The 15,930-nt window shown below is 43.6% G+C and overlaps 1 pseudogene; it reads left to right on the top strand.

Moving 5' to 3' along the window:
- The first annotated feature begins 2,695 nt into the window (after positions 1-2,695).
- Positions 2,696-15,311, top strand: LOC149525361 (uncharacterized; annotated as a pseudogene).
- The last annotated feature ends 619 nt before the right edge of the window (positions 15,312-15,930 follow it).

Raw genomic sequence — 15,930 nt, 5'->3', positions numbered from 1 at the left:
GAGTTTTGATACTTCAGCATATATTTCAGAATTCTGGAAACTATGTAACAATTAACAGTCATATTTTTTAACTGTCTCACTTGGTGTGAATGTTGGTATATGCCTGTGAGGAACAACTGCAAAGAATGTATCTCTTTTAATGGATAACTCCACATTTACATAAACTTAACAAAATGAATACCATTTCTGATCTCATTTAACAATATTGTACTCTTTTCCCTGCATTTCTTTGCACTAATGACTAGATATCTGTGTTTTGCATGATTCATCCAAGGGTGCCCAGATTAAGAGTTTGTGACACTGTTTTCAGAGTAACAGAATATTGCCACTTGTGCTGGTTTGCCAACTAGTTCTAATTGCCACAGAGTACATTTGGAATGCTAGGGAATGAGTAGCATCAGTTGACTAACAAGAAGAAACTTCTAATTTTACAAAACTATATATGCCAAATATACGGGGTTTGAAAGGAGTATTATAGGCCTGAGTGCATTAGGGGGCAAAGGTGACTATTCTGAATGTTTCTGCTCAGGCTTCTTTCTCTCACGTTCACATTCACACAGAGTTCTGTCCATATACAATATCAGGGGAGAGTCATGGCTACGTGTAACTTGTCTGTTAGTGAGCATTATAAATAAAAGCTGAATATTCAAATGGTAAAATTAAATTACGGTTTTGTAACTTTATCGACCATTTTAAAGAAAGCTTCAGTCATTCTCCTTCAGCTTCCACAGCCTCACTACAGATGAGTTCTCTCTCTTCCTGGCTCAGTTAGTTCATCATGCATTTTGTATTAAAACGTTCATTTTAAGGCTGCTAAATACTCCGAGCTGAGGAGGCGCAGCTGATAAAAATAGGAGTCACTGGAGCTATCCTGGTTTACACCAGCTAACCATCCAACCCTGTATTTTTCAAATAAAAAAAAAAACACATTAACTTTTCAAGACATAGGGGGAAAATGACCCTACCAATAGTGTCAAGTATCAGAGGGGTAGCCGTGTTAGTCTGAATCTGCAAAAGCCTGTAGAATTTGGTATTTTCGTGGTCTTTGCCCACGAAAGCTTATGCTCCTACACTTCAGTTAGTCTATAAGGTGCCACAGGACTCCTCGCCTACCAATAGTGTTCAGGAAAGATGAAGTCTAACCCTTTTGCAAGGAGGGATACCTTAACAGGAAATAAATTATCCTTAAATGACAGAGTGGACACTTACGTACCAAAAGCCTCTCTCCTACTTCTTGTGTAGCTCTTTACTCTGTTGTAGATTGATGTAAAATGCTACCATTCTGTTTGGGTGTTTATCAGTTACATAAGGTGCAGGGCAGTGGTAAATTGTTGCCTCAGAGCAGTTGTACAGATGGGGCAGGAAAAGGAAATTCTATGAATCTAGGCAGCAGTTGACATGACAGGCAGGAGGAAATGTTAGAGGTGAAAGTAAGCACCTGGTGCACAGCTCCAGCAAAATTGGACTGAGCTGCAGCAAAAGCCAGCAGGGAGCTATTTAAAGAGCTGGAAGATACTTGGGTTGCAACAGGACAGTACCCGTAACAAAATTTGAAGTTACTTTCACTGCTAGGCTAGAGTCCTTATAGGTGGCAGTCAAAAACAAGACCTTGTGTATTGCAGAGAGTAGGAGTAAAGGAGATATTATGTGGTGATATAAAGAAAAGGGCTTACAGTGGGGAATAAATGATGCACTATTAAAGAAAACTCATGCTCTTGATTAAATCATCTGTATTTGATGCATTGATCTACCATATTTTCCGGCGTATAACACGACTTTTTACACTAAAAAACATCCCCCAAAAAGCGGGGGTCGTGTTATACGCCGGGCATAGAACGTACCTGGTTCCCGACACGGTGCTTGGGGCTGGCCCCGGGCACATGGCGCACAGTGAGCGCCGGCAGGGGGGAGTGCTGGCCCCGGGTGTGCGGTGCTTGCCTGGGAAGCACCGGCCCTGGGCGCGCGGCGCTTGGCGCGGGGAGCGCCGGCCCCGGGTGCACGGCCCTTGGAGGGGGCACCGGCCCTAGGCGCGTGGCTATGGGGGTGGGCCGCCCCCGGGCGTGCAAGTGTCCCCGCCCCCTGGCGCCTGGCGGGCGAACGGCCCCGCCCCCTGGCGCCTGGCGGGCGAACGGCCACGTTCTGTAAGTGGGTGGTAGAAAAGACCCCATCATGGCTCCAACAAGAAGAAGGAAATTTGAAGCCAGTTTCAAGATGAAAGTTGTAAAGTTTGCCAAGGAACATAATAACTGTGCTGCTACAAGTCAATATGGAGTAACAGAAAAGATGGTCCGAGACTGGAAAGCTAATGAAGATGCATTAAAGAGTATGCCAAATAGTAAGTGTGCATTAAGAAGAGGTTTCCACTAGGTTCATGGAAAGGCATAATCTGGTACTGAGACAAAAGACCAAAATTGCACAAAAATTACCTGCAGATCTCAACGGAAAAGTAAGTCTTTTCCATCGATATGTAATACAACAGCGCAAGAAACATGGCTATGCGTTAAGTCAGATCGGAAATATGGATGAAACTCCTATGAATTTTGATATGGTTGGAAATAAAACTGTTAATCCAAAAGGTGCAAAAACAGTGTTAATTAAAACAACAGGACACGAGAAGTCCAGTTTTACAGTGGTACTAGCATGTACAGCTGATGGCGCCAAACTAAGACCAATGATTATTTTTAAAAGAAAAACAATGCCGAAAGTCAAGTTCCCTGTTGGAGTTTTTGTACATGTGAATGAAAAAGGCTGGATGGATGAAGAAGGGGTAAAGCTATGGCTTGATAATGTATGGAGTAGGCGACCAGGTGGACTTCGTCAAGAACGTAGCCTACTGGTGTGGGATATGTTCAGGGCTCATTTAACTACCAGCACAAAGAAAAGGCTGGCAAGAATAAACACAGATGTGGCAGTTATTCCTGCAGGATTGACATCATTTGTACAGCCACTGGATGTGTGCCTAAACAAGTCATTTAAAGATCGCATTCAAGAACAGTGGAATGAGTGGATGGTTAGCGGCGAAAAGTCATTCACAAAAGGAGGAAACATGCGTGCGCCACAAATGGATGTTTTGTGTAACTTTGTCATAAAAGCCTGGAATGATATTGGTGCAGAAACAGTAATCAAGTCTTTCAAGAAGTGTGGCATATCAAATTCTTTGGGTGGTATGGAGAACTACTTCTTGTGGCAAGATGAAGGGGAAGCCAAAGCTGAAGCCACACCATCTGATTCGGAATTAGATCCATATGATGACTGTCTTACAAATGTACCACAAGATGTCATTGATGAACTTATGATGTCAGAGGATGACCATGATGAGGATTTTGAAGGATTTTAATTACCTGCAAGTCAAAACCATTTTAATTAAAATTATTTAAATCAAATCTGATGTTATTAAATGGCGTTGCCTCAGAAGGGGGGTTGGTCTTATACGGCGAGTATAGGCCAAAACCTATGTTTTAACTGGAAAATTAGGGGGTCGTCTTATACGCCCAGTTGTCTTATACGCCGGAAAATACGGTATCATTTTTATTTATGAAACAGAGCAATTTATTTGAATTGTACATTTCACATTATTCATCTTGAAATACCTGACATTCTGAATAACGCATTTCTTAACAACACAGTACCATGAAACAAGGATTTTTTTTTTATCCTGAACCAGAACACAATGTTAATGCTATCATTTATAGAAGGGGATTTCAAGAGAAAATCTGGTTTTGGAACAACCCAGTCAGGTTTTTTTTTGTTTCATTTTCGGCCTGCAAGAAAAATTGACAAATTCTGCAGACCAGCTGCGGAAGAGTCACAGAGATTGACTTTTATGCCTTCCTCTCAGCACCAGGCTGGAGATGCAGACAGTTGGTGTGCTTTGTCTCTCTAATTGTGGCTTTCAAGGAACACAAGAAGTCTGAGCAGCCAGTCTTCCTCCTCTCCAGAATGATACTGTCAATTCCATTTTCTTCTAATACACTAATGACAGGACCCTTCATGTAAGCAGCTAGGGGTGATCATGTAACTCTTTTCCAAAGAAAAAACAAATTTTTGGTAGAGTGCAGGAGAAGGAGGCACATCTAAATGTCTTCATGTGGAAAATTAGATATTGCTTAAAGGGAACTTTTACTCAAAAATCCATTCTGATGAAAATTTATAGCCTACTCTACTCAACAAGCATACACAGAGCCTTTACTGAGGGACATTAGAGTTTGAAACATGAACAAAATTGGTGCATAGTCTAACTTAAACAAAGTGCTAGTTGTCGTCATAAAGGGCATTTTAACAAATAAGAATGCTACTCCGTTTAAAAATAGTGTATGTGTTTGACACAAAAAGAAAATTGAGTTAAGTGATCCATTTTGATGGATCCTTTCTCTCCAAATCTTTACTGGAACAAAAAAGGTAAAGTTGTTATGGGAAACTATTTATACACTAATTCAAAGGATTTACTCAAGAGACTCTAAGACAAATTCATCCTTGGTGCAAGTGGGAGAGATGCCAATGATTTCAGGGGAGTTGCACTAAGGTTGAATTTAGCCTGAAAATGCTAAGTGATAAATCTTTGACTTAGATGCCTTAATAATTAATTGAAATATCTGCTTTCTTAGAGAAAGGTGTTTTGCAACTTAATGAATGCTAAAAATATCTAGATGAGTATGGTGTAGATAACACTGTGATAGGCTATAACCTACAATTATAGATAATATAAAAGGAATTTTAATTGCTCATTGTCTGAGGGTATTTTATGCATTCCTCTGTTTTTAGTGCTCTTTTAAATTAAAGACAACCATAGGGACAGATTTTCAAACATGTACTAGGATTAACATGGAGAATTTGATCCAAAAGTACCGAATTTAATCATAGCCCCCAATCCATTTTTTTTAAAGAGTACATAGCTGTAACTAATCTGAATCAGTGCTTCAAGTGAAATACTCACACCCACATTATCCCATTTGTGGAATATAGAAGTGTGGCATGAAGGAGAACCCAAAACCCTGTTTCCACTTGAGAAGGATTCCCTGCACGGGCACCACAAAGCACAGCTGTAAACCTGCCTTCCAATGACTTCCTTGCTGGGCCCTGAAGACAGGAGTATAAACTGTCAGAAGGCAGGGGTGGGAGGGATATTTAGGGAGCAGGGCTGAAGTTTGTGGAAATTCTGGGCAGTGCTGCAGGCCATAAAGTAGCTCAGGGAAGTTGGTGTAATTTAATTAGGCCCCCAGCGCTGCCGAAATTATTCCAGGGGCTTCAATAGCTCCCAGAAAAGTCTAGGACCTCTAAATGCAGCACAGACTCTTACCTCACACCAAATAAATAAGTCTAATATGTATCCACAGACTGCTGTATCTTAAGAAATTTGGGGAAAATGCCTTAACATAACAATTATCTTTTTTTAGGATTTATGCATGCTCGAATATTAAGCAACAACCCCGCTTATAAAACTAAAGAGCTCAATTAATCAAATAAAGCACAATATATAAAATGCAGTTAGTGTAATCATGAAGAAAAATAACCCATTAATCAACAACAAACTGTTCCATCCTGTTTAAAACATGTACAATTTTAAGGCACATAAGAACATCTAAATTCTTCCAAAAATCAAAACTGAGTCCATTGCTCGATAACTGTAATTAATTAGCCAACTCTCAGCAAATTTTCAATATATTTTGAAAAATGAAGTTTTGTGGTCAAATAAATTCTTGGTCAATTTATTTCACCATTTAAAGCCTGATTGTTTCTTTATGACACTTTGTTCCTCCATGGTATGAAACAGTTGATTTAATATACTGTATAAAATTACTGTGTTTCTCTAATAATTAATCAAACTATTGTCAGTTAATGTCTGAACTAATGCCATGCAATTAATATCTTGGGAGTTCAACTAATCAGTTAAGAATTACTTTCCATGACAAATGGCTTTAATTTAAAAACATTTACAGGAACTTCTGTACAGTGCTATATTCTGCCACTGAGATACTTAATCCTTCTATATTCCATTTTTTAAATGGGCAAAGCCACCACAAGACAAACTACGTAATGTTAGTGTTTGCCCAAATGTAATTTTAACTTTGAATCCTTGATTCAACTTTCGAGGATCAAGAATAAAATTTATTGCTTCAGAGTAGCTCTCATTTGCTACTCCCAGATCTATTCATAATTATCCAATCTGTCAGGAAACCAAAATGTTTATACATCTCCAAAAGGTAACACTTTTTTCTTGGTTTCAATAAAGCAAATGTTAAATTGATTAAGTGCTGGATAACTTAGAGTTTAAAGTAAAATCTTTATCAACTAGATTTGCTTCTAATGGGGTTTCCCAGGGATCAGTATTAGGCCTGAAGCTATTCTACAGTTCAGTCAATAATCTGGAAATAAGCACAAAATCCCTACAGATAAGATGTTCTGATAACACAATGTCTGGCGGAATGGTAAACAACGATCAGAAGAGGTCAGTCAAGCAGAGCAATCCAGATCGCTTTCTAAACTGATCCCATTCAAACACAAGGAATGTTAATACAGCCAAATTTAAAGCTTCACCTGTAATAAAGAGGTACACAGGCCAAACATACAGGCTGTGTCTACACTAGCACCCTTTTCCGTAAAAGGGATGCTAATGAGGCCAGTCGGACTTGCAAATGCCGCGGGGGATTTAAATATCCCCCATGGCATTTGCATGAACATGGCTGCCGCTTTTTTCTGGCTCGGGGTTTTGCCAGAGAAAAGCGCCAGTCTAGATGGGATCCTGCGGAAAATAAGCCCTTTTCCGGAAGATCCCTTATTCCTACTTGAAAGGCTTAGGAATAAGGGATCTTCCGGAAAAGGGCTTATTTTCCGCAAGATCCCATCTAGACTGGCGCTTTTCTCTGGCAAAACCCCGAGCCAGAAAAAAGCGGCAGCCATGTTCATGCAAATGCCGCGGGGGATATTTAAATCCCCCGCAGCATTTGCAATTCCGACTGGTCTCATTAGCATCCCTTTTACAGAAAAGGGTGCCAGTGTAGACACAGACACAGTGTGTGTGACAGTGGTAAGCAGTGACTGAGAAGGATTTAGGAGTCATAGGGCATGTCTTTGTGGCAGTTAAAAACCTACAGTGGCCAGCTGACTCAAGCTTTCAGGGACCTTTAAATGCAGTATAGACTTCTGGTCTTGGGCTGCAGCCTGATTTCTGGGCCTCTCTGGCTTTGCATGTTTCTAGAGTCCAGGCACCAGCTGAGTCCAAATGTCTACAGCACAATTAAGCAGCCCCTTAGACTGAGCCCCACAAGCCAGAGTAATCTGCCACAGGCCAGCTATAGCTAAATGCAATGTACACAGAGCCATAATGGATGAACAACTCGACATGGGCTCCCAGTGAGATTCTCTGGAACCCTAAGATGTTTAACCAGTGGAGTAGTGAGTAGGAATATGGAGGTGTTTTTTACATCTGAACACAATATTGGTAAGACCAATAGGAAAAAACTGTGTTCAATTCCGGTGTCTGCACTTTTAAAAGGAAGTTGAAAAATTGGAGACTGTGCAGAAAAGAGCCAGAAAAATGATTCAATGGCTGAAAGTGAAATGAAGAAAAATTCCAAATGGAAATAAGGCATTTGTTTTTATTTAAACAAACTGTCAAGGCAACTTGTCTTTATCTCTTGGGGCTTCGTAATCAATAATGGATGCATTCTGGAAGAAATATTTTAGCCACGCACAAGTTATTGGGCTCAATACAGAGGTAATTGGGAAAAAATAATGGCTTGTGATATGCAAAAGGCAGAACTAGAAGATCTAGTGGTTCCCTTCTGGCTTTAAACCAAGGGTGGACAAGAAGCAGCCCATAGGCCAGATTCAGATTGCCAAAGTTAGCCTCTGCTGGGCTGCCAGATGCTTTGTTTACCTGGCCACCCATAGGTGTGGTCACGTCCAGAACCCGTTTGCCATTTCCCGGCCAATGGAACCTGTGTGGCGTGGGCTGGGTCATTGCTACCCGCAGCTCACATTGGCCACAGTTCACTATTCCCAGCCAAGGAAAACTGTGATGGCTGTACCTACAGATGTTCAGGTAATGAAAGCATCTGGTGGCCAGCCAGGGGCTAACCCTGCTGAACTGCATCTGAGCCGCTTATTGTCCACTCGAGCTCTCTGAATCGGTGAATAATTGGTTGCCTGATGCTGTCTGAAACCTGCTTAAGCGGATGGTAGGCCTAAAAATGATTACATATAATAAACTATACCCTGTGTTTCTTACCATGGTAGGAGCTGCTATAACAAATAAGATCAAAGGTTCATACAATCCATTAAAATGTCTCTGAAAGGGGTTTGATGCTTTAGAAGAAACCTTAAAGTGGGCAATATTGGAACAAGCTGCTCAGTTTAGGGTGGTTATTATCAGGGTTATTATCCCACATACATTGTTTACATGATCTAATGTAAATACAGATGCTTTCATTATCCATCTAAATATTTTGGAAGTGCTTGAGAGGCCCTTAAGTGCCACAGTTACTTTCATAAATGGGACTTAGGTGCGTCTGAACATTTTACCCAATGATTTTTATACTCTTGCTAATCTATTGACCTCAGTTCTGATGGAGGAATGAGATCCACACATTATCACAGTGTTAACAGATAATTTCAGATGGCTTCAATGAAAGTCTGCTCATTTCTCCAGTATGAGTAAGAGTAAAAAAGGGTGTCCAATTTATCCTCTATGCACCATTCACTATGTAATATTTCTATCACCCTCCCTCCCTTTCATTTCATTTCTATACAGTACTATTCTTATTATTCTATCTTCAACCTAGATTCACAAAGGAACTTAGGCATTGTGATACTTAGCATCATCACACTTCACTTTTAGGCACTTTGAAAAATGTACGTATGTACATATCAAATACCCTTAGATCATTTTAATGCACTTTGGGTAGTCTGGATTTTAAAAACCCCAGGAAATTGCTATTTGATAGTTGTGTGGTCACTACAAATACTTGAAAGAACTAAAAGGATACTCACCCATAATTGTTCCCATTCCTCCACTTCTAGGGTACGTCTAAACTACATGGATCTGTCGACGGAGCCATGTAGATTTGTTGTTTTGGCAAAGGCAAATGAAGCCGCGATTTAAATGATCGCGGCTTCATTTAAATTTACATGGCTGCCGCGCTGAGCCGACAAATAGCTGATCAGCTGTTTGTCCGCTCAGTGCGCTAGTCTGGACACTCCCCTGCTGACATCAAAGCCCTTTGTTGGCAGCCCCGGTAAACCTCATCCCACAAGGAAAAATGGGGCTGCCAACAAAGGGCTTTGATGTCGGCAGGGGAGCGTCCAGACTAGCATGCTGAGCGAACAAACAGCTGATCAGTTGTTTGTCGGCTCAGCGCGGCAGCCATGTAAATTTAAATGAAGCCGCGATCATTTAAGTCGCGGCTTCATTTGCCTTTGCCTATGTGTCTAATCTACATGCCTCTGACGACAGAGGCATGTAGTCTAGACACAGCCCTAGACATGTAGACAGCTTACATAATTCTGCATCCATGTAGAACTTCCAGAAGTGCAGCTGCAGAGATTGTTAGGGGTTGATCAGGGGAGGTGATGACCACAGAGGTGGGGTGGATGGAAAACGGTTTTTGTTGAGCAGGGACACCAAGCAGCTGGGAGATTACTTGATAGCATCAACCTCCCTCATTTCTTTCTGGCATTCATACTTCCTTTAATCAGGTCAGTTGACACTTCTAATTGTGTAATAGTTGTAAGGATTGCCTGACCCCAACCTAACTTGTTACTATTTGTTTTCCATACAGGAAACTTAATCACAACATTCACGTGCCATTATTGTCTTAAAACAGAATATATGCTCCCATGCTGCACAAGGTTGAAAGTTGAATATAAAAAGTCTTTTTTTAAACACTCACCAAAATTGATCAATGACATAAAAAAAACCAAAAACTCTGATGTTCATGTTCATGCCTTGATTTTGTATCATCCTACATATATATGTATGTGCATGCAAATCAGGATGGATACACATTGCAGTCCACATATACTTTACTTTATAGAAAACCCAGGTTTTGTGAATCTGGGATCACCAAGGCTCACTATGTAAAGACTCCCTATATAATGCACTATGTGAGACGGGGGCCTAAGAATGGGTCTCACATATCCCAGATAGGTCCTGACCACTGGGCTATGAGAGATCTGATAAGGGTTCCTGCAGTCTCTTCTGCTGAAGCTGCTTTATCATGTTTACATCCTTAAACAACCCATTGGTCCAGAAAGCAAGAACAAATTTTTAGCAGGCTACTGATGGGGTTGTCAATGTTCCTTTTAATATTTACCATCCACATGCAGAATAATTTTTTTTATTACATACAGTAGAAATGTGCCAGGTCAGGACCAGGCAGGCAAATGGTGCAGCCTGGGGCATTTTTAAAATACCACCCAGCTGATTAGTAGAGTGCTCACAACTAGGTTTTTTGTTTCTACTGCCTTTGGCAGATTCTATAACTTTAGACATTCCTTGGCTTTCTACAATCCATCAGGTGCCACTTCACTCATGTTTTACCAAAAGTCAGAATATATTTTTTTCTTGTTTAAATTTAGTGTCTTTGCACCTTTACTTCTGCTTTTACAATATTTCCATTTCTGGGCTTTTATTTTATAATCAGCAGTTTTAACTTCACTGTGAGGGTCAATATCACAGGTTTAATCTTTTTCAGGTTATAGCACTGGGACAGAAAAGCCACATGTTCCACTTAATCTGATCTAAAATAGACCTAAAACTGTTATACAAAGTTGCTTTTGATAATTCTGCTGATACTTTTTGTTCTTCTGTGCATTTTTTTAGCTTTCTGTTCATGAGAAGAGATGAGACACCAGTCAGTTTTTGTATTATCTGGAGCACATGCGGCTCTTCAGAAGATAATATGCGGCTCCTTACATACGTACCAAATCCAGGGCTGAAGTTACAGGTGCCAACTTTCCACTGGTCTGGAGGGTGCTCACTGTTCAATCCCCAGCTCTGCCGTAGGTGTTGTCACCCTCCACACTTTCCCCCTAGGATCCTGCCATTTCCTACCCTCTTCACTGAGCCTGTCACACCCATGTGTCTTCCACTGAGAGAGCACTGATCACAGTGGGCAGGAAAAAAAGAGAAGGGGGCACTGACCAGTGGGGCTGCCAGTGGGAGAGATGTGCTGAGTGGTGGTGGGGAGATAATCAGGGCTGGTGACATATAACCAGGGGTGGCCCGTGGCTATAGTCCGACTTGGCCGTTGCCTAGGGCGCTGCCTTCAACGGCACCCGAAGATGATGTCATGGGCTGCCCATGATGATGTCACCCCATTGGTGGCCGTGCAGGTGGGGGCGCCAATCGTGCGTTCCACCTGGGGTGCCAGCTGCCGCAGCCTGCCTCGGGCTGCTCCTGCATATAACCATTGCTTTTTGGCAATGTCTATTGGTAAATTCTGGCTCCTTCTCAGGTTTATGTTGGCTACCCCTGCTCTAGAGCTTTTCTTAAGAAAGAGAGTGCTTGAATTCTGAATGGCTTGACTCTTGTAATACTGGGGCCTAGTCTACATTAGGCCAGGAAAGTTGGCTTAAGGTACACAACTTCAGCTATGCAAAATGTATAGCTGAAGTTGGCTTACCTTAAACTGTATCCACACAGTGGGAGGCCAATGGGAGCAAATGCTCCCATCTGCTTCCCTTACTCCTGGCAAAAAAAGGAGTACCGGAGACTGCCGGGGAGTTGCACTCAAGCGTTTGATTAAGGCATCTATACAGACCCACCAAATCAAATGCCAGAAGATTGACCTACAGAACATCAATCTTCTGGTCAGGATAGACATGCTCTTGTGGCCCAGTACAGAAAAGTGGTTAAACATGTGCTTAAGTCCATCCTTCAGTGGATCTAACATGCATTTAATGTTACATGTGTGCTTAAATGTTTTGATAAATAGGGATGGACTTCTGAGTCAGGGGTTGAAGAGTTCTGGGGAGAGTCCCATGGATCTAATGTTTTGAAAACTACTGACAAAAGCGCAATATGAATAATTTCCAAAAGACACAATTTTAACTCTACAGAATACCACTCTGTTCCAATAGCCCTTGAACAGTAGTCTTGTGGCTGAGGCAATGATTTTGAATAGCTGGGTTCAGCTCCCATCACTGCAAACTCATTCTCTGTGGTTAAGTCACTAAATTCACTGGAAAAAAATCCTAGCTGCATTGAAGTAAATAGAAATTTTATTTTAGCACAGTTGTCTATCATTGGTGTATTTTGTCTTTTTTAGATTTTAAGCTTTAAGGGGGCAAGAGTTGTCTCTAACTATGAGGATGAACTGCATTTACCATGACAGGACCCTGACTTCTGTGGGAATTTCAAATTGCTATTGTAATAGTAATTACAATAGTGTGTGTCTCTACACTCGCATGATACTAAAACTGAGAACAAATCTCATTCATTTGGCATATTTAAATTAAGGAATTATCCTGTGTTTAAAATTGGGTAATATATCAAGAAAATGAGAAGCAAAAAGATAATTTCCTGCCTCTGTGCTCCTGATGAAGTCTCTGAAAGTGGATTTTAAATGTTTTGGACAAGAGCGTTCAACTATTAAAGGAGACTATGAAACAATCTAGCATATAGTAAGTGAAAGAATAGCAAAATAAACACCTATGTTACCTATGGCCACATGCAGGCTAGAATACCATTAATCAAGATATTTTGGAGTATTTGCAGGCTCCTCAATGGAAAGAAGTCCCAAAAATTAGACTCATATGAAACTTAGTGCAGATTGAACCTCTCTAGTCCAGCACCCTCAGGATCTGACTGGTGCCAAGCGAGAAAATTTGCTAAACCGTAGGTCAATATTATCTAGCAATAGTTGGTAATGCTGCTAGATAATATTGACCTCCTGCTTACTGGGCCCTTGAAAGACATTTAGGGGTAAATTAGTGCTAAAGAACAGCACAGAAAACTGAGAGCCACGACTGGTGGCTGTAAACAAACTTTATGGGACCATGGGAAAGTTGGCCACATCCATGATAAGTGGACATCTGGCTGACTAAAAGCATGCTGGACCATGGATGTTGCCAGACCAGAAAGTTCTGGGCTAGAGAGGTTCAACTTATATAATGATTCTGTGCCCATTTTTGAGCCAAATATATAAGCTAGATGTGTACACAATTTTAAATGAAAAAGTAATAGAATTGGACTTGAGTACATGGGACAAATTCTATGCTGATTTACAATCAACTGTAATCTATTGCACTGCTTGGGACATAAATAACTACAGAATTTGACACTGTCTCTGGGGTACTTTATCTATACAAGATAAATAGCATGCTTAATGGATGCTAAGACATAAAGGACACAAAGGTATCTTTTAAATAGCAATTGCTTTTCAGCTTTATTAATGAGCTGAATATATGACACAGCCCTTCAGAAGATGGGGGCAAGTAACTTCAAGCCAGATTGTCAACTGATACAAATGGATTTCCCCTAAATCAGTAGATATGTCTTACGCAGATTATGGGACACATCCTCAGCTGGTGTAAATTACCAATACTGCTAATTTATGACCAATCATAATATACAGGATATTAAGGTGCTATCATGGCCAGAAGGGGAATTTTAGGACTTGATCCTTCTGCATCAGTAGAGCTGTGCTGCTATAAGGTCTCTGTAATACATCTTGCATGGGCTCACCCGATGAGCCTACCTTTATCCCGCCCCCAGTTACCAATATCGTACTAGCCCTTGTCCTTGTTTGTCTTAATTCAAAAGTCGGCTATGTCTACATTGGCGGGTTCTTGTGCAGGAATATCTTGCGCAAGTATACTTGCGCAAGATCTCTTGTGCAAGAAAACGTCCACACTGGCCAGAACCACATCGTAAGAACGCTGAGCTCTTGCTCAAGAAAGTGTCCACACTGGCGGGAAGCCCTTGCGCAAGAACGTGTCTCTGGAAGCAATTCAGCCATGTCAAGAGGTCACCAGCAGCGTCTGTGGGCATGCGCCGGACCCCCACTGGGAAACGTACTTAAAGGGACTCCTGGACGGCCATTTCCCTGTGGCTGCATGCTCACGCACCCTTTTCAGGGAGCGAGAGCCACAACAGCACCTGTCACCTCTGTTCCTGGCAAGTGCCCCTCGCTGCCACCATCACAGCCATGGAGCCGGAGGAGGACCCCAGCCAGCAACATCCACTCCTCATGGCCATTATAGAGGCTGTGGAGCTCCTCCACCAGGGAGCCACATTGCTCCAGCAGGAGCTGGAGACTGGGCAGCAGGTGCAGGACCTTGCCACGGCTGCAGCTGGGCTCGGGCACCTGCACCCCACCACTGACAGGTGCTTCAGGAGCTACGACACCAGTTGGGACTGGTGGGAGCGCCTGGTGCTGGGACAATGGGGTGACCAGCAATGGGTGCAGAACTTTTGGATGCACAGGGGGACATTCTATGACCTCTGCACCTGGTTCACCCCTGCGCTCTGGAAGCAGGACACCTGCCTGCGCCCCGCCATCCCTGTGGAGAAGAGGATTGCGATTGCCCTCTGGAAACTGGCCACCCCGGACAGCTACTGCTCCATGGTGAATCAGTTCGGGGTGGGCAGGTCCACCCTCGGCGCCGTTGTCTGGCAGGTAAGGCCCTCCGTGGACCATGGGCTTGCCCTGGGGGAGGGAAGGGGCCAGACCGGGCGGGGGGAGGCTGTAGGGGCAGGGGGAAGCCCTGCACACAGGGGGTCACGCTATCTCCCCTGCACACAGCCCCGCTGGTGTGTATGGGGGGGGGAAATCCTGGGGGGCAGAGGGCCCTGGCCTGCGTGGGGGGAGGGACCATCAAAGGGAGGGTGAGCACACCCCAGGGGCCCATGTACACACTGTGTCTCATTCCATGCATCCCCTGTGCTCCCATGTGCCCCTCTGCAGGTCGTCAACGCCATCAGTGACGTGCTGCTCTAGAGGGTGATTTGCCCCCATGATGTGGACATCACCATTGCCAGCTTCACCAGCCTCAGGTTCCCGAACTGTGGGGGAGCTGTAGATAGGACCCACATCCCCATCCGAGCACCAGAGCACCAAGTGGCCCGGTTCATAAACTGGAAGGGCTACTGCTCAGTGGTGCTCCAGGCACTAGTGGACCACCAGGGCCGGTTCCAGGACATTTATGTGGGGTGGTCTTGCCGGGCCCACGACGCTCCCATCTTCAGGCACTCAGGCCTGTGCCACAGGCTGGAGGCGGGCCCCTACATCCTCCAGCGGGAATTCACCATTGGGGATGTCAGGATGCCAGTCTGCATCTTGGGGAATGAGGCCTACCCCCTGATGGCCTGACTGATGCGGCCATACACCGGCCACCTGGACCACAGACAGGCCACCTCGACTGGGCCCGCAATCCCATTGAGTGTGCTTTTGGCAGTCTGAAGGCACGATTTAGGTGCCTCCTGACCCGCCTGGACATGGGGGTGCAGCACATCCCAAAGGTCATCCCGGCATGTTGTGTGCTCCATAATATTATTGAAAGGAAGGGGAGGCCTTCCTCCCAGGGTGGATGGCAAGTGAGGGACAGGCCTACCAGCAGCCCCAAATGGCCACCACTCGGCAGACCAACTGCCATGGGGTTCAGGTCCGGGAAGCCCTCCGGGTGATGCTGGACCAGGCCCCACAATAGGCTGCTCCTACACCTCTGACCGCAGGGATGCCCATGTGCCCCCACTTGCCACTCCCATCACCTCCCTTCCTGCCACCCTTCCCTCACCTCCCAATAAATAAAATGCACTTGCTGTAGATAAGGCACTATTTTATTGACATGGGGAAGGGAGTGCACTGTGGGGAGGGGGGAGGAGGGAACCCTGAACTGGGAGGGCCTCATGATTGTGAATGGAGGCCTCTCCCACCCCCATGTGTGCGGGGGCACCTCTGCCCCTTGTGCTGGGTTGGGACAGGCTGCACC

This window comes from Pelodiscus sinensis, chromosome 2 (genome assembly GCF_052426305.1).
Source record: "Pelodiscus sinensis isolate ZL-2025 chromosome 2, ASM5242630v1, whole genome shotgun sequence".
NCBI lineage: Eukaryota > Metazoa > Chordata > Testudines > Trionychidae > Pelodiscus > Pelodiscus sinensis.
This window is presented reverse-complemented; position numbering and strand designations above follow the sequence as displayed.